General features: G+C 53.1%; 1 protein-coding gene and 1 pseudogene across 3 annotated transcripts in view; one reads left to right on the top strand and one right to left on the bottom strand.

Moving 5' to 3' along the window:
- klar (klarsicht) overlaps positions 1 to 19,523 on the top strand; it is a 387,661-nt gene that overhangs the window by 131,171 nt on the left and 236,967 nt on the right. The window lies entirely within an intron of this gene.
- On the bottom strand, positions 16,889 to 17,010 carry LOC144135576 (U2 spliceosomal RNA; annotated as a pseudogene).

Here is a 19,523-nt window from a genome sequence, read left to right as displayed (position 1 = left end):
GTGCTGCCGTCACAGTTCGTGATTTAATTCCACAGAATGGGCTTTCAGGCGAACCGCTTTCCAGTGGTTCATTTACTTGCCTCTTTCTGCAGTGCGGCAGCTGGGGGGGGGGGGGGGGGGGGGGCGGTGACTGTTGACCGTGTATGTGCAAGTATACACACACACGCGCGCGCGCGCTGAGTGCGCAAGGTTGTCCGTAGTCATAATCTCCCTTAGACGCCTCTGTTCGCTCCATGCAGCAGTGGACGACCCCGGCTCCGGCGCCTAATTTCTCATTGTTTCCCGGGGGAGGCGTTCTGTCGTGTGCACAACCTAAACGCTTTGTTTTGTTTCAAGGCCTTCCTTTGAGATTATCCCCGCGCGTAGACGGCACTAGCGCCGCCGCCGGCGTGCTTTTCCATGGGATGTACCGCAGCTCTTCACGCTAACCTGCTCTACGACGCATTCATCCGCCGAGCTCAGTTATTCTCCCGACTCAGGCGAGGCCGGCGCGGGGTCCTCACTCATCACCTGTATGGCTGTGTGCCCCTTGCGCCCGATAAGAAAACCAGAACCCGAGGTCTCTCGCGTGAGACGCATTGGCGCCCTCTCGAGACAAAAGCTGTGTTGTGCCCGTGCGGCGAAAGGAGCTAATAGACAGTTTTAGCTGTGCGTACGAAAGTGCTTGCGTACGCAGAGCGCTACGGAGTTGCGTGCGTTACGCTGTCCGCTCCGAAGTATAGTTTTAGTTGGCCGTGCCGTAGCGTCCCTCCTTAGCACGCGTAAACAGTAGCGCCATCTAGTGAAAAGACGTCAAAGCACATCAATGCTCGGTTTAAGAATATTTCATCTGTGATTACTGATAACTAAGGTGAGCGCACTGGGAGCCTTTTATTGCTCCAAAAAGAAAAACTGTGCAAGCCGAAGAAAATGTAAGAACTGACTAAAAGCTAGAAAACTGCTTCGCCAGGTGTCGTTGCTACGAGGAAAACACACTGCATTTAGTTAGTCCTAGGGGCTTGAAAATCGCCAGATTATCTGACAAACAGGGGCTAGTTATCGCTTATACCGCTACGTGTGGGCAAGAGTAGGCGAAATAAAAGCGAACCGCTACCATTTGAGCGAGCTATGGCGTCGGAGAATCCAGCGGCGACATGTATTTATTCTGAAGCGGGCGTGCAGGGCGCCGCCATCTTGTCAACGTTAACGTACGCAAGCCACGCAAGCGCCGCAACGCAAAGTCCGCTGGCTAGCGTATACGTACGCAATACACAAGGCTTGCGTTCTGCGCATGCCCACTACCGTCCCCGCAAACTCCTTGCGTACGCACAGCTAAAACTGTCTAATGCCTCCACTGACGTGCACCGCACCTTGCCCGTTGTTTGATTTGATTTATGATTTATGGGCGTTTAACGTCCCAAAGCGATTCAGGATATAGGAGGGATGCCGTAGTGAGGACCTCCGGAAATTTCGACCGCCTGGGGTTCTTTAACGTGCACTGACGTCGCACAGCACACGGGCGCCTTTTGCGTGTCGCCTCCATTGAAGCGCGGCCGCCGTGGACGGGATCGAACCCGCGTCTTTTGGGTCAGGAGCCGAGCGCCATGACCACTGAGCCACCGCGGCCCGTTGTGGGCGCAAGGTATATGCACGCGGCTTTCGAATTGCCTCCCGGCTTGCCTTTCAGCTAGTTGGTTGGTTATAAATAGGCCACTCTAGTTTTAAAGAAATGAAAGGTCGCAGTAACTATCTCAATTCTCGGTGGACACTTCAACCACGCCGTCAGAGACGGAAGGAAGGTACGAGTGACAGAAGAATTAGAGAAAGGGGTACCGTATAGTGGAGGGCTCCGGAATAATTTCGACCACCTGGGGATCTTTAACGTGCACTGACATCGCACATGTAGCACACAGGTGCATTTTGCATGTCGCCTCCACCCGGGAACTCCGGCTCATTATAACCGAGCGCCCTGTAACCACTGAGCCACCGCGGCGGGTTGTTCATTTGCGGCGGAGGACGCCAAGGGGCGGAAAGGGGCGAAACACGTGGACATCACGCCAGGTGTTAAGTGGAGGCTTGTTGAGGAAATTCGCCTCCGCACTTACAAGCGCATGCAGTGAAACACGGCGTTCTCATACTGCCCAGAAAGGATTTTCAGAGTGACGTGAAGGCAATAACCTGATGCTTATGGTGATGGATTTTTACGGCGCAAGGGCATCTAAGGCCAAAGAGCTCCATGGCACAAGGTATTTTCCATTTCTCAAGGTGGGGTCAAAGACCCATTTCCCAAGCATATCACCCTAAATAAGCCGAGCACCGGACCGGGGGCAAGCTTGTACCCATTGTATCACCGGTGGGTAACCGGCGGCACTGGGGATCGAACCCCGCACCTCCCGAATGCGAGGCGGATGCTCTACCACTTCGGCAGCGCTGCGGTACAAGGTAATAACCTAACTTTCAGTCTACGGCCATGGTACAGTTGTGCGTTGCACGTTTGTGAACGTACTTTCGGAATCATGCAACGTGTCAGTTTCCTATCTCGTGTCTAGATATTCCTATTGTGGCAAAGTGTTTTTTCGAGGTCGATTTTGAGCCTTATGCATATCATCATCGTCATCATCATCGTCGTCGTCGTCATCATCATCATCATCAGCCTGACTACGCCCACTGCAGGGCAAATGCCTCTCCCATGTCTCTCCAACTAACCCTGTCCTTTGCCAACCGCGCCCACCCTTTGTCCGCAAACTTCTTAATCTCATCCCCCCACCTAACTCTCTGCCGCCCCGTGCTACGCTTGCCTTCCCTTGGAATCCACTCCGTTACCCTTAAGGACCAGCGGTTATCTTGCCTTCGCATTACGTACCCTATCCAAGCCCATTTCTTCCTCTTGATGTATAGTGTACCTCGTCGCTACGTTCATCATTGGGTGGCCTGCACTGTTCTTATTTCGTGGCATTTTTCGGGTGTCGTAAAAGAGCCCAGTGCCTAGCGTCCGTGTGGAGAAATATGGAGCAGTTCATTGCCCGCACTTCACAGTTCGTATCCCGCAGTGCTTTCGCGAGTAGCGCCGTTGTCTCCACATGCGTCGCGTCATGTCCTTCCTGCGACGAAGCTTTCTGCTACGTGAATCAGTGTCGCGTCTCTCTCCCTCTCTTCTTGGCTTGTTGCGGCTGCTGCTGCTGCCACTGCTACTCTCGACCTCAGCCGACCGACGTGTGTCTGTCGGCGCTTGTCAAAAAGGAGCACCCGTTTAGCGTCAGTGACGTTTGCGCTCCCCCCCCCCCCTTTTTTTTTGTTCGCGGTGTCGCTGCTTGGGAAGGTCCTTCGTCCCAAATATAATTTCAAAGCCCCCCGCCCCGCTGGCGTTGCCGACTGCCTGCTCTGCTTGAACTAGCTGTCTCCGCGAGAATCTTCTGTCGTCGCTGCACGGAGGAAACTGCGCAGCTTTTGGGGCACCACCGCCTCCTTTGAAACGTTGATGCGGTAGCCAACGAGCTGCGCTTTAGGCGGCGAAAGCGGAGCGGTTCATGGCGAATTAAACTGTGTCGGATACAAATGATCGAAACAGAAAGTACCCACCCGTGGTGGCTCAGTTGTTAGGGCGCTCGGCTACTGATCCGGAGTTCCCGGGTTCGAACCCGACCGCGGCGGCCGCGTTTCGATGGAGGCGAAAACGCTGAGGCGTTTGTGTGCTGTCCGATGTTAGTGCACGTTAAAGATAATAATAATAATAATTAGTTTTGGGGGAAAGGAAATGGTGCAGTATCTGTCTCACATATCGGCGCACACATGAACCGCGCCGTAAGGGAAGGGATAAGGGACGGAGTGAAAGAAGAAAGGAAGAAAGAGGTGCCGTAGTGGAGGGCTCCGGTATAATTTCGACCACCTGGGTATCTTTAACGTGCACTGACATCGCACAGCACACCATAGCGTTTTTCCTCCACCAGGTGGTCGAAATTATTGCGGAGCCCTCCACTACGGCACCTCTCTTCCTTTCTTCTTTCACTCCCTCCTTTATCCCTTCCCTTACGGCGCGGTTCAGGTGTCCACCGATATGTAAGACAGATACTGCGCCGTTTCCTTTCCCCCAAAACCAATTTTCATTTTTTTCCCCATCAAAAATTGGAGGGTTACTGCTGCCACCCACCGACCCAGGCTGCTCTTGCGGAGCGACCAATCATTAATTTAGAATCCACCTGGCACTGTGGTCAATTTTGCTCACTATCAGCTGGACAGGTTGTGAAATCGGGGCTGCAGTTAGTACACAGTTCTGGCGCATGGCACGAGCCGCGCGTGAACCGTCTGTGCTTGTGGTCACCTCGATGACCGCTGCGAATGTTTGTATTGCATTGAATGCGAACGCAGCGTGTGCAGCGTCGGTAGTGTCCTCGATTGCGATGCGCGGAAGCGCTCACTCTGGAGATATCCATGTTGCGAGGACGCGAAAGAGAGGAGGAAGGAAGAAGGAAGGCAACGCTCGGGAGTTCCGACACCGCGCGTCGCCATGCCTGTAGCTCGCGCGATGACGACCAGCTGCTGTCCGGCGTGACCCGGCCGTCATTTTTCTCTCCCGTTTGTTTGGTTCGTTTGTGTTCGAAAAGCGATCACAGCTGCGCTCGCCCGCCCGCGTTGTCTGTCGAGCTCAGTCAGCCCCCGACAACACGCGAGCTGTGCGGCATTTGTTGCTGTTAATACATGACGTGCGCGGATGGCACACGCTTGCGTTACTCCCCAACCACGGAGACAGGTCGTGTGGAAGGTACCCACAAGCGCTGACTCTTATTTTTTTTTTGTAGCCAAAATGGATAGCTATATTCGCGTTAGTGACGTCACCAGACCAATTGACATCACTTCTCTGCGAAGGCACCATCGAGCAGCTAACGCTATGGCGTTTCCAGCACATAACGCAATCAGGTGTCCCGATGATTTTTTTTTTCCCTCTCTTGGCATGTGCTCCGTACGTGAGCAGTGCACCTTGGCATTTTCTTTCCAATTCCTCGCATTCCACAGAATTACTATTCCACAGAATAACGAGCGCAAACAAGCCTAGCTATAGCTAGTAACAGCTAAGCTCTAGCGCACTCCCGAAAGGGAGTGTACTCCCTTGCGCACTCCCTTTGGAGAGTGCACTTTAGGGAGTGTACTAGACCGGGAGTGGAGTGTGCTAGAGGACAGCTTACTCCCTTTTTACTATCTCATAGGCGTATTCTTGTTTAGAGCGTACGTTTATGCAAAGAGTATGTATACAGTCCCTTTCTCTGTGCGAGGTGCAAGTGCTTGCACGCGCGGCCGTATGGAAACGAGAGGCTCCTCCTTTCCCCTCCGCCACATAGGGAAGCGTGCACGACCGCACGCACACGTGCACAAAGACAAAGACGGAAAGTAGGCCTAGTGTATAGTGTACGCCTGTGCGTACTCGTTCATCACAGCGCTGTCGCGCGTTACGGTGAGAGACTTCCGGTCTGCCCTTCTCGGCGCCAGCAGTGATGCGTCCCTGTAACTGGGGCTGCCCGGACAACCCATCGTCGTGAGAGCGACAGAAGAGAGAGATGATGGGCACGATCGCATTGCGGCTGCTGTCTGCTTTTCCCGGGCTCCGCCGTGCGCCTCGCAACCTGTTCAGGTATTCACGGAGTTATTCGTCATTCGGCTGCGTAAGAATGAATGTTTCGGTGTAAGGGCGCCGAGCTGCTCGCGTGGCGATGGCTCGAGTCATCTGGGAGCGAGAAAATGGCCAGAAGCTTCTCGTGCTTCTTGAATCGGTTTTTTGATCGGCACCGTTGTCATCGTATAATGAGATCGCTAATTAAAAAAACAACAAATGAATTAACAGTACGCCGCCAGTCGTGTCCCGACCCTTGTAACTTAGACCGTCAAACTTCGTGGCATCTCTGAGAAGATTAATTGAGTTATCGACGTACGCGCGCCAACCTGGCTACGCATTTCTCTTGCGCCTATATTGCTCCAGTGAAAAAGCGCGCACTGAAAAAAAAAGTGTGTGTGTGTGTGTGTGTGTGTGTGTGTGTGTGTGTGTGTGTGTGTGTGTGTGTGTGTGTGTGTGTGTGTGTGTGTGTGTGTGTGTGTGTGTGTGTGTGTGTGTGTGTGTGTGTGTGTGTGTGTGTGTGTGTGTGTGTGTGTGTGTGTGTGTGTGTGTGTGTGTGTGTCCTGCCTATACTCAAGGCCAGTGCTTTAACTCGGCAGTCTAAAATGCAGCGCATATGCGCTACTTTCTGCTGGCGCCATTGCCCTTGAGCTGACATTCGCCGTCTTCAGTGTGCGCAGTGTACCTGTTCTTGCCAATAGGTGTAGCAGCGGTTCGGTCTTTCCGCTCCGCTCCCGCGCATGCGCAGTTTGCTGCTTCGTAAGCGTTTTTATCATCTGCACGACGAACATCGCATTGATATGGGCAGAGCCTGAGCTGTGCTGTAACAACCTTACAAAAATTTCTTCAGACAGTCTATAGACTGTCCATAGACTTTTATTTATAAAGTCTACAGACTCTCTACAAAGAAACCCTAGAGATAAGTCTATAGGCAATACACATCCTATAGACAATCTATAGATTTATGGCCATACGCTTTTCGTAGACTTTACTCGATAGACCATTAAGGAAGGCAATAGCGTCTATACGAAGTCTATAGACTGTCTATGGACCATTTTGATAATGGTTGCACGGCCTTGCTCACTGATATCTGCGTCTATAGTGGCGTTCTGGCGACAGCGTGGCGAGACGACGCGATCCGCGCGTCAGCGTCGACGACTAGACGAAAAGCGAGAGTTACAAACTCCGGCGCCCTTTTCGGCGGCGCCGCATCCGGAGTGGCGTAGTTACTTGTGTGCAGAGGGGTGCACAAATACCGCGAGGTTCGGCCCTGCGACGCTGTACTATAACAGTGCTCGCGCTCGGGACGCACTTCCTGCCGGCCGACCTCTGCGGGTCAAACGGCGGCCGTGTGTGCGTATCGTCAGAGGGCGGCAGCTGTGCGATGATGATCCCCCCCCTCGCCGAGGTCTTCGACCCGCGCTGCCGCTCGCGGTGGCGGCGCGTGCATCGTTTTTATGACCGCCGACGGCCCATTGGGCGAAATCCCCCCCCCCCCCCCCCCCCCCTCCAGCACATCGCGGACTTCCTTCCTAGCCTACCGCCGCTCGATGTTCTGCAACGTCATACCCTCCGCCACCACGCCATGGCACAACACACAGGGGGTCTGCTTTCTCTCTTGTCTGCGCCCGCGCGCCGCCGACGTTATAGCGCCTCCGTAGCCGACGTCAACCAACACTGCCTCCCCCCTCCCGCGTGTTCGCCACCGCCGGGAACGCGGTGTCGTAAAGACAGAGGCCGAGTCCCCGCGCCAACCACCGTTCGGGCGACGTGTAAATCATGCGGCGATGGAGATCCTGCCCTCCCTGGCCGATGCTTTACACACTACTCTGTGTCGCTTCCCTTTGTTCGTGTCTGCGGTGCGAGTGTGGTGCGAGGTGCGCGGCCGCCGTATCGGGCGCGAAGGGTTCGTGAACTTGTCACCGCCCTCCCGAGGTTTCGTGCGTGGTGCGGCGACGCGACGCGTCTCGTATCCACCCCCCTTGCGGGGGCCCCCCCCGACATCGATGTGGGCTCCACGGGATGTCGCACGTACTACGATGGACGTCGCGTGGACGTCGCATGGACGTTGCGCGTGTACGATGCGCTTTGTTCGGTGAGCACAACAGGGCGGAGGTTGTAGGAGAGAGTACACGGCGCCAGAGCTGACCCGCGCCTGTTTGTTCCTTTAAAGTTCGCGAAGTACAGCTTTTGTCAAAAGTTTAAAGCCCAGGCGGTTTGCTTCTTCTTATCCACACCGTGTGGCTAGTAATGCACCTCTTATTGATCAAAATCTTCTGAAAGTAAGAAGATTTCTTGTCCTGCCACCTCCAATAGGTAGGCCTTCCGGGAATACTGCAGGAGGCTCAACTACGCGGCCTAGAAACAAACCCCCCTGGGCTCAGAACTTTTGACGAAGGCTGTACAGGCATGCAAAACAAACCAGCGGCACGAAGGTTAACGGATCGTCGGCAGACCGTTAGACCGTTGCTGTCGGACGGATCGGTTCGTAATGAATTGCGTACCGCACCACGGTGAGACGCTTTTAAAGACTTTAAGCTTTAGTCTGAGGGACACTAGTCGTGAATGTGGCGCTGCGCTGTCCCCTGTGCGTGGTTCTGCCGTGCTTGAACTATTGTTTTCAGCGCGTGTAATAAGAAGCGCGGCGAAGAAGAAAGTCTTCGTTATATTCGGACGAGTGGGATCCACCTTGCATCGTTGATGGAGTTGTTTGTTCTGTATACACAAGTATAGGCCGTCCTGGCGTCACGTCGGACAAACGGTATCAGCGGCACGTCGAGGGCTCGACGCAGATCTGTGGCGCCCTGCATGCATATAGTGCTTCGCTCTCTCTCTCTCTCTCCTGACCTTTGACCCCTTCCAAGGCTTCATTCGCTGCCTCCGCTTCCTCGTCTGGCGGGCGTCGGATCCTGTCCTCACTTCCTCGCTGTGTACGCGAGTGGAAGCAAAATGTGTTCACGTGTGGCCGCTATCTGCATTTCAAATCGAAGCCGTCCCGCCTGGGCTATAGGCGGCGGGGATGGAGAAAGCTGGGAATTGGTTCGTTCTCGGCGTGACTGGCGGCGAGGGTGGCTGAGCGGAGCCGTTGTTTTCATTGCTTCCTTCATTATCTCGGCCGTCTCTTCATTCTATTCACCCCCCCCCCCCCCCCCACCCCCCGCCCTGCACCGGTTATATACTGCCCTCGCGTACCGTATTGACGCGATTGCAAGTGCTCGGTTCTTTTTTGTTTAAAATTGTACCCGAACGCTGAACTACTACACCATATACTGCGGGAGGATTGTTATATACCATTATGTGGTGTGCGTTCTAGATTGTTGTTGAGCAGCGGTGCGCTGTGCAGCTAGTCCAAGGCTGTGTAATGCGAGCTCGTGTTGTTTTACTGCAGAACAATCGGGCCCGTTCGATCTTATCGGGTGCGGAGCCCGATCGATCGCCCTTGGAGGAAGGCAATCGGGCGAGACTGTGACTCGTTTCTGCAGCGTGATGATTGCTTCACCCTATAACGTTGCTTGACTACTCTAACGAATAACGGGGACAAGGGGAAACAGCCAGCGGTGCATTGGGCATCGTGGCGCTTGCTGTTACAAAACTTTGAGTTACGTTAAGCATGCTGCCTAGTTAGATATTTCCAGTTATGTGTAAACTCGAAATGGTATTAAGAGAAGTTTCTGTTAGGGCAGCACCACCGTGACTCTTATCGAATATGCCTGGGAATGTGAAGAGGCGAGAACCTCCTTGTGTGATGGAAATCGATAAATCGATGCGCATGTGAGCTTGGGGCATGTCACCGGGAGTAATGCAGGGGGCGGCCTGCCCTTGGAACCCTTCAGTGCTCGACCTAATCGACAATACTAGGCTTCTTTGGGGAATTGAGCAACAGCCAGCGCTAAGTGAGGGGAGGGGGTATTTAATGCATTGTATATTTTTTCGTTGCCAGATTTTGGATGCAGCATGCACGCGTGTTCACCTGTGCGGTGCAGGACGGCATTGCGTCCATATTTAGTATCGATCGATTGGTTTGTTGACGATGGTTGTTGCGGAGCTCCTTCGTAAAGCGACATCTTTGTTAGCAGAATAGGTGGCGCCACGAAGTTGTCGCAGTTCCCGAGGACACGCAGGCAACAACCGAAGTACATACAGCTATAACCGGAGTATGAAAGTTGCGTTTCGTGGCCCCTCGCATTTTGTTTTATTTATCGAACCATACTTTCTTTTGGAAATAATTGCGCGCACACAAGACATGACATAAACACACACAGGCGCAAACTTCGAGTGGAATTTTTTGCGATCGCCAGAGATATATATGCTTTCGCAATGAGGATGACCATTCAGCAGTGGCCGTTGTGTAATTAGATTTTCAGCGTTCATTCCTTCTTCGTATACAGGATTCCTGTCGAGACAAGGGGAGACCACGCATATGTGTAGAATGATACGGATGTAATGCCTGTGCTGTGCCAGCAGAGAGAGACAAGTGCAGTGATGGGCATCTCCGCCGTAACGCGGCCATTACGGGATCACTTTCCTCCACCGCGCATATTTATTACTGTCTCCGCGGCCCGTATTTTCTCCCCTCGTCCGCTACGCTACCCCCGCCCCGCGAGTTTCGCGTCCAGATAGTTCGCCGTGTAGCGAGACGAAGCGATGAATGAGCCTCCCCGTCCGCGCATGTCTACGCGCATACAGCGGCGAAGTCTCCTCCGTAATCGCTCTCAAAGGGTTCCCGTTATAATTACACCCGTCTCTCGGCGGCCCTCTACGCCAAAGCGGTGGGCAGCCCCCGAAAATTGTGGGCGGTTCGCCCTTGGGCGCTGGTCTTTCTCTGCGCGTGCGCTTTTGTGTTGTTTGGGCGTACGCGCCTTTCACCCAGACTTCACCTGCAGTGTGTCTGGGTAAGGTTTTTCTTTTCATTGTGAGCATTATTGCCGAAGCCACTTGCTCTCTCGCTTCGCGTTGCTAGCGCGTCGTTATGCGCCAGACCGCGTATTCGTCTTTTCTATAATACGTTGTGCGAACACGCGCGCGTGCGGGCACGCGCCGAACTTTCCCCGCGCCCAGCTATGCGGCTATCGGCGAGAGCGATCGTTGTTTGCTCTGCTTCCCTAGGCCTGCCTTATAGCGCGTATTTTGGCTGCGTGTAATGTTATACGTGACGGGGTAGTCCGCGTATCATGCATATATATGTGCGCCGTGCGCAACGCGGTGCTCACGCATGTATGCGGCCCCTTGTCCGGGGAGGGAGCGCCTCCCTCTCCCTCATCTCTCTCCCCCTCCGCCTCTCGTTTTGCCAGCGTGGTAGATAGACGACCAGGCGCATGTTGCGCACGCCATGTGGGGCGCGTTTATGCGCCTGTTTCGCAATGCATGAGCTCTTCTTGCCCGGTGTTCGTGGAGTTGAGTGTTCGGCATGAACAAGTGGAACCGGCTCCATGAATACACGCGTATACACGCATGCAAACGCGGTTTCTCCACGCCGCGTGCGCAGGTAGGCGTGTGGTGCAGGTTCAAATCGGCGGAGAAAGTGGCCGGCAGGTGTAGGAGTGCATGTGCATATGCGCTGTGAGTTGGCGAGGAGGTGTGCGCAGAGTGAAAGCGATGACGAGGGTGAAAGCCTGGATGGGAGAGATCCCGCGCGATGCGGCGTTCCGATATGATTGTCGAGGCGTGATGCGCGCCCCGAGCTTGCGTGCCGCTGCGCTTACGCCTCTGAGATATCGCCGCCGATACTTTCTCGAGGGGCGTGCGGAGGGGCGTTTATGCCAGGGGGGTGTATATTTAAAGCGAGCTGCATAGCGATCGGGCTCGCTGCGTTCGCCCCAGCTGCACCGCCGCCGCCACCTGGGTCGTGAGCGCTCGGCATTGTCGCTGCCTGCTCGGCCGCGCGCTGGTTCTCACACCTGGGTCGGCTCCCGTGCGCGCTCCGAGGCGTGCGCTGTATACATCGGCGTGGCGTTGCCGATCTGTCTGTGCCCTGGGTATATACCGGTGAGCGCGCGCGCTCTCATGGTGCCGTTGTTTCGTCGAGAGGTGTTATTAAAGCGCACGCGCGTGCGTGCGCGATTACCGAGCGCGCGCAGTTACGCGCGTTGCCTGCTGGGTCGAGCTGGCATGCAAATACGCGCGCTTGGCGGGGAGATGTATCTCGGGGACGCCTTTCTTTGTCGGGCATTGCTCGCGAAGGCGGTGCATTGGGGGACCGTGGGATCGCGCACTGGCCTTTCTCCGTATGTCTGCGCTGATAAACGACGTCTTTGCCCCGAGTGCACAGTGCGTGGTGGCGAAGCCGATCCGGCGGTATATAGCGCTTTGAGCGGCGTGTAATGGTGCCGAGCGATCGCGCTCGCGATATGAGGCGTGGAATAGCAGTGCGCGCGCGCGGTGATATTTGGCAGTGCGCTCGCGGCAGTGTTGCGTGGGTTGCGCCGGGGTCGCCACTTATGGGAGGAAGCGAGCGGTTCCACTTATAAGGCGAGTGCATCGAACGGCCCGGCCCGACAGGTGCGTAGCCTGAATTAACGGCCGTTTCAGAAGGAGAGGGCGAAAAATGCCCGTGCTCAGATTAAGCGTTTGCCGAGCTGCGATATAGGCTGCGTTTAGGTGCGTCGGGCGCATTTATAAACCTGTAGGCTGGACGAAATTAACCCGCGTCTTTTCCGCGTGGAACGAGCCTGGTGTCTCGGGGCCGGTTTATTAATTAGCGACCTTAAAACCTCCTGCCAGGCTAGCTATTAGTGCACGGCCGCACCTAGCCGGCGCTCAGGATTCCGTTTCGTATAGCGGCGCAGTGCTGGCCGGTATAGTTTCTAGCAAAAAGGGTCTGGCCGAACACGCCCACTCATCATACCCGCGAGAAGCCAAACCTTTCGTCTGGAGAGGGTATTTCTACCGCCCGGCTTTGATGTTTTTAATACCTTCAGGCCCCGCTCGTTATTTCGATTCGAAACAAAAAAACAATTCCTCCTGGGGAAAGCCTCGAGAAAGCTAATTAGTTGTGATTACATAATTGTGATATAAATACTGGTGCCAGGCGCTATCTGCATGAAAATGGTGAAGGACGTGCCCCATAGCAAGCTCGCTCTGGTGAGAAAGGTTATGTACTGCGAAAGCTGGTAGACATGAAAAAGTATCCCAGTTGCGATATAAAGGGTACTGAATTCGAGTGAGGTATATCTGCGTGTGGGACCTTCTGTGGCCCTAAACAGCACCGCCAACGTAGCGCGTCGCAAACAAAAGCCTCATCGTTATCCAGTCAGGATATAGAGAGTTAGATTTTTTTTTAAGTCGTGAAAGATACGACAGTGCAGTCTGTGCAAGTGGATTGTGCGGCATGGCAGACATCTTGTCCGTGGTAGCAGGCAGTTAAAAGACTGTTAGTTCACCATTATTAACCAGCATTTTAATTTTTGGCATTAGGCCGCAGTATTATATGGCGGAATTGGAGGCATTCAACATCGTAGGCGAACCAAGTTATATATATATATATATATATATATATATATATATATATATATATATATATATATATATATATATATATATATATATATATATATATATATATATTGACCAGTTAGGGGAAAGGGACGTATGCGAGCCTGGTAGCAGCGGCTGCGACAATGAGTAGGGAGCCAAATCAAATTGAACCAAGACAAAACAGTTGGTCATTTGACCCACCTGCTCCTATAGGAGGGGAAATGCATTACAGCAATTGTTGTCACCGCTTTTGTTTTTTTTTCCTTCGTTTATTTGGCTGTTTCCTACGTGGTCTTTCCTGAAGCTTCTTTGCTGTAGCCGTAACGCAGATTTGTCGCTACCTGTATTTTGAGTCGTTTATAATTTCTCTCCTCTTGATTTTTATACCCTCTGTTGCCTAAGCAGTGCCGTAATCAACGTTACTGGAACACCTATTTTTCCCCTTCTTCTTTCAGTCCCTCCTTTATCGCTAAGCCGCGCGGTTCAGGTGTCCACCGATCTATGTGAGACAGTTACTGCGTCATTTCCTTCCTTCGAAACCAAAACCACTTTAGAACAAACTTGTTCTACCGTTGGCCTCAGTCTGCCGCGGTCTCGACCATTGTCCATGTGACGCGAGCGACCTCCGCTGTTCTCGCGTGTCCGTCCGTTTTTCCGGCGCGCAAGTTCCCTCTTCCTGAGAGCGCACCCGCAGACAAGGCGCTCGTTTCCTGGATATGCGGGGAGGGGTTGCCCGTTTCACGCCCGTCCGCCCGGGGGACACGCGGCCCAACGCTTCAATCGCGTCGCTCGCACCTTCTATCGACGCGATGCGGTTGTTTCGGCCGCGCGAGAACACCTGCTCGCGCTCGCGACCCCCCCCCCCCCCCCCCCCTCCTTCCCGTGAACGTTTCTTATTCTTCTGCTTCGTTTCCTTTTGATCATACAGCGTATGGGCCGTTCTTCCTTGGGATTCGCATTATCCGCCTCTTGCGCGCTTGGCAAGCTGTGTTGTCGGAACGAGCGTTTCGGGGTTGCGCGCGCAGGTTTTGTTTGTTTGTTTGTTTGTTTTTTGCGGCGAGTCGCGTTTTATTTCGCCACCCAGCTGCACGCTGCCAGGCTTTTAATTCTCTCTCGGGATCCGCGATGCCATACCTCACTATGGGCTCCGAAACCTGGCTGAGATAGGATCGTTCCGGTAGGCGCGGGGAGGTTTCTGCGCGGAAATGAAGCGGCGAAATTTGCTTTATTTCAACTTGAATTTATTTGACCGCGCACCGTATTCTTCTCGCATTTTGACGACCCCGTTCCGTGCCACACGTGCGCGCACTCTGCACAGAAAGGAGTAAAAGGAGAGTAAGCTGTCCTCTAGTGTTGTGCTAGAACACAACTTACTCCTGTTTTATTCTCATATAGGTGTATTCGTGTTCAGCGTGCAGACACGTGTTGCTAGTATTTTAAATATAAGCTTGCTTTGTTTTTAAATATACACGCGGGGGACTCAAGTGTTCGCACATAGGTCTGTTTTCTTCTCAGCTTTAAATTGCCGCAGTTGACGTGAATTTTTTTTTGTTCTGGAGTGGTAATATATTTACTTAACTTGACGGAATTCTCCTAGCACGCGCGTTCCGAGATGTTCCTTTCGAAATGTCCATTCAGCCCTCGTAATTACGCGTACAAGGCGGAGTTGATGGGCGCGAAACTCCTCGCAAATGTGGCGCAGTGGTTGTGCGCGGCATTTCTTCGATTTCGTTAGCCTAAAGCGAAAGGGAAATCCATAGCACTGCGCAGACATGTCTGGTTTGGGACCATATGGTTGGGGAATAATAATAATAATAATAATAATAATAATAATAATAATAATAATAATAATAATAATAATAATAATAATAATAATAATTTTTGGGGAAAGGAAATGGCGCAGTATCTGTCTCATTTATCGTTGGACACCTGAACCGCGCCGTAAGGTAAGGGATAAAGGTGGGAGTGCAAGAAAAAAGAGGTGCCGTAGTGGAGGGCTCCGGATAATTTCGACCACCTGGGGATCTTTAACGTGCACTGACATCGCACAGCACACGGGCGCCTTAGCGTTTTTCCTCCATAAAAAGGTTGGGGAAGTCGAGGTTTTGTTCTCTTCGCTGTCTCTATTAAGATTGCATGGACCCCAATCGGCTCTGTGCATTTTCGCCGTGTCCATAGTCCGGACAGCCAGTTTCTATATTAACGAGGCGAAAATACATAGGAAAAGTTTGGTCCCGAGAAAAATTGTCCGAATAAATCGCGTCGTCCGTATTAACGGGGTCGTACTAACGAGCACGACTGTACTCGCGGGGACAAGATGTTTGCTAATAGCTTCCATATTTGTTAGCGATCACCTTGCTGTCGCTAGCACACATCAGATCACGTGAGTCGGACTTTCACTTCGACGAGTGTGGTGGTCTCCAGCCAGCGGCTAATCACAGAGCTATATCAGCATCGATTCTCGATGACCCACCCTGAAGACTTTTGTCCCCGATAGCAGTGCATCCTTCTCATTTTGCGGTTCGCCGTGAGAAGATTGGGCACGGTTGCTATATTCGCGTTAATATGGCATGCTAACTATTACCCTGTTGATACGGCATGTTGTGTCGCCTATAGCAAAGGATCGATGCACCACGGTGACGTGGCGGTCATTAAAGCAGCCACTGTCAGAAGCGGCGCAGTACGGTATTACGCATGCCATGCACGGACCCCGATGCCAACCTGAGCTCTCGTGCGCCGAGAGAACTTGTACGGCGCCAAAGTGGTCTGTCGATCGGCTAGGCCGAGCATCAAGCATCCCTCTCTTCAACGCAACATGAAGAAGTGAGCGAGACAAGGGCGATGCGGGCGTGTCCAGGGTGGCTAAACGAGCCCCCCCACCCACCCACCCACCCTTCCCTTCCTACCTCAAAAATTATTGACCGCCGTGCGCGGTGAAGCGTGGCCAGCTAAAAGCGGTCGACTAACTTTGCGCGTGACTCAGCTTCAACGGCACGAACCGTGTCATGACTCTTTAACTCTATCGGTCAGTCGTTCCCGTGGCTGTTCGCGTGAGGAAGCAACTGACCGCTTGCTGCGCATTGTGGGCCGTTGCTAGACGAGACACGTAAATCGTATAGAATCTTCGAGGAGCGGAATGCTCATTAATTTAGACGAATGCCTGTAAGAGTAATGCATATTACTAATTCCTGCGCAAGATGCAATTTAACGATTACTTAAGTTGTTTTTGCTGCAACGAAGTTTCCACCCTCGCGAAAGAAAGAGAAATTAAAAAATCAAAATAACTCTGAGAACTTAGAAGACGTGTGCTGATGGTAGCAGATTGGACTGGCGTAATTGGAAAAGTTTCGGCTCGTTTGGCGTTTGTTGCTCACCGGTCTCTTGGGGGCGCTTTCTCGCGGAACTGCATTTGGTCACGACGTTCATACTGCAGCGCGACATGTTTGGCACCATGCGCACGGCTTATTGAATTCGACCGAATTGGATGCAGTGTTTTTTTGCTACACTTCAGTTACATATGTTCAGTGATGTCACCAACACATGGCTTCGCACCCCATTGTTTCTCCCCTGCGGTCTTGTTTACGCGTGAGGAGACAAGAGCCTCTACATGAACACAAATACGTCCATACAGGAGTAATAATGGGAGTATACTCCCCTCTAGCGCACTCCCTTTGATAAATGGAGTCTGTTGTCTGTTGTTGCCAGGAAGAAAGAAAAGGAAAGTGCACAGGCCTGCTCACTGGCTCAAGCCGAGCCACAATCGCTACCACGTGCAGATAGTAGGAGAGTTCAAAGATGGGATAGAAAGACAGGATAGAAAAGACGCGCGGTGTAATGATCCAGGCCGATCCCGGAGGCAGTGCAATACCGGGCCAACCGGTGGCGGAAGTGAAGCAACCTTCAAGCACTCCGCCACATTTCCAAAAATAAATCCAATTGGGACCCGTATCAGATATTCTACGTTGTCTCAAGTAGTGGACAGGTTGATAAAGGGAGTGCGCTAGATGACAACTTACTCCCTTTTTTACTTACAGCCTACTCCCTTTTTTAGAGTGTACCATACCCAGGTTAACTTCGAAGCTCTTTCTGCTCCGCTCGTTGTTGATGTGTCCACGGCGTGCGACAATTCGTTATACGTTCGAGTTCGTTATACTGAGTTGCTCGTATCAGGATTTACGGCCGCATACAAGTCCGGCTTCCACTCGTGCCGTCCTTTTATGGTGTGCCGCCCGGGCAGGTGTGTTAGTGTGCAACATATTGAGCACCCCCCACCCGCGACTTGGCCGGACGATCGGTGGCCTCTTGGCAACCTGATGTAGTTGATGACAGCGCAGTTTTTTTTCCACTCGGCGGGGTGTGCGGTTGTAGAATTGGAACACCCAGCGGGAGTCCGTATGGTGTCTCGTATAGCATATGTGCGATGCCGTGGGAACTGAAGCCTAGGACCGCGAGGAGCAGCACGCGTTATAAATCGCTCGCTCCATTCCCGTGTATGGCGGCGCCGCGTAGCCGTCTCCCGATGTAACTGTAACACGGCGAGTTTTCAGCCGTCGCGGTAGGGTTCGCGATTTTTCTCAACAATATATTTTTTTAATGTCTCTCGCATACGCATATTTTTCAGTCGTGTCAGAAACGACCGGCGTTGCGCTGGCATGATTTCTTTCACGTGATCTTTTCTCCGTGTACTGAAGTAGTGGCAACTGCAGCGATGTGCGCAGCCGCCTTTTTGTTTCCTATCACGCCAACGTGAGCGTGTTTGTTTTATTTTGTATTTTTTTTCGTAGCTAGGGTCAGATTGCGCGTTTGTTTTCATTTATATACCTGTTTCACGTCGTGTGCGTTGCTTCGTGAGAAGGTGCTTTCTCGTTTTGCGCCCCCCCCCCCCCTCCCTCCCTCCGCGGCTTTTTTTTTTTCTCCCTGCATTCATATGCGCAGTATATCGACGGCAGTTGCGGCCGGAACAGGGACCCCAGGCTCTGTAACGGTTTGGTCTGGGACAGTTCTCATCGTGGGCCTCGTCGTGTATTCGTGGCTCTAGCTATTACAGCTTTCTATAGGCTGCGTTGAAATTGTGTGCAACGGATCGTCGAACACTGAGCGTTTCATTTCTCTTGAAGAAGGCTGGAGGCGCAGAGAGATGTGGGTGAAAAAAAAATAATGTGGATTAGCTCAGCTAATCCAGGATATACAAAGCGAAAGCGAGATTTAGGTCTCCACGGAGCCGGTTGTGCGCCTTTCCTATCGTGAAAATGAACGGGCTTTGAAAAGTTGTCAACGCCAATGAACTCTATGAACGCCGTCGGCTCACTTGTTTTGTTTGGTTTTTGAGGAAAGGAAATGGCAAAGTAACCGTCTCACATATCTCGGTGGACACCCGAACCGCGCCCTAAAGGAAGGGATAAAGGAGGGGAGGGAAAGAAGAAAGAGAAAACTGAAAATTGAAAGTCAGATTTTGAGGAAAGGCGCGGCGCTGCGCAGCGGCGGAACACCTGTGACTCGGGGCTACTAGTGGCGCATGCGCAGTAGCGACTAGGGAGCGAGAGAGAGAGAGAGAGAGAGTCGGCTGCGGCCACCTGCGCCGTCACTCGTGCTCCGACATACGCCGGCTCGCGCGAAGCGCGGTGTTGACTAGCGTAGCGAAGCTTTTCGCTTCAAAAGTTTTATTGCTGAAAGCGTCTCTGGGGTCCCGCGTGAGGAACTAGGGCGGCTTTTTATTAAAGGCAGCGAGGATGCCGATGGAGGGCGAGGACGCCGCAGGGCCATCAAGTCTCGCGTTGGCAAAAAAAAAAAATGCACCAATAGGAAGAAAAATGGAATGTGTCGGCACGTCGCCCAGCGCCAGTTGTCCCGCCACAGGCCCACGTGGCGCGTCTAGAAACAATTACGCTTGCATTTGGGACACTGCGGAGTGCATCAAATGTACTTAGAGGTACGCGGGGGGGGGGGGGGGGGGGAAGAGGTGAGAGGTCACGTGACCGCAGACGCCGCTCTGGCCACCCTGATAACGAGCTAAACGCCGCTAATGGGAGGAGGAGGAGGTGTAGGTCGCTCCGCGGGAGCACCGCCTCGCCTAGTTGTGCCCGCGGTGACAGCTCACTTCTTGGTTTGTGTCGCGTGCGGCCTCCTTCGGCCCTGCCTCCTTACGTCGTTGTCTTCCTTTGTCTCTAGTTTGATCGTGCCTATTTCTATCCCGGCGCCCGTGGTACAGGACTCGACGTCGGTTGCGCGGGTTTGTCCTTGCGTGTTTCGGGCCTCTTCTCGCTCGTTCTTTCCTTCTTTCTGACTCTCTCTCTTTCTATTTTTTTTCGTGCGTTCTCTCCGGCTCGCGTGCGCCGGCCGCCTATAGATGTGCGGCACCGCACGCGTTGAGGTGAGAGGGGGCGACGCGCGACTTTTGGGCGCCCCCGCCCCCCGACCCCCATTTCTGGCCCAGGGTTAAAAGTTCGCGCGCGGGGCCGCCGGCAGCCAG

The sequence above is a fragment of the Amblyomma americanum genome, chromosome 5, assembly GCF_052857255.1.
Source record: "Amblyomma americanum isolate KBUSLIRL-KWMA chromosome 5, ASM5285725v1, whole genome shotgun sequence".
Taxonomy (NCBI): domain Eukaryota; kingdom Metazoa; phylum Arthropoda; class Arachnida; order Ixodida; family Ixodidae; genus Amblyomma; species Amblyomma americanum.
This window is presented reverse-complemented; position numbering and strand designations above follow the sequence as displayed.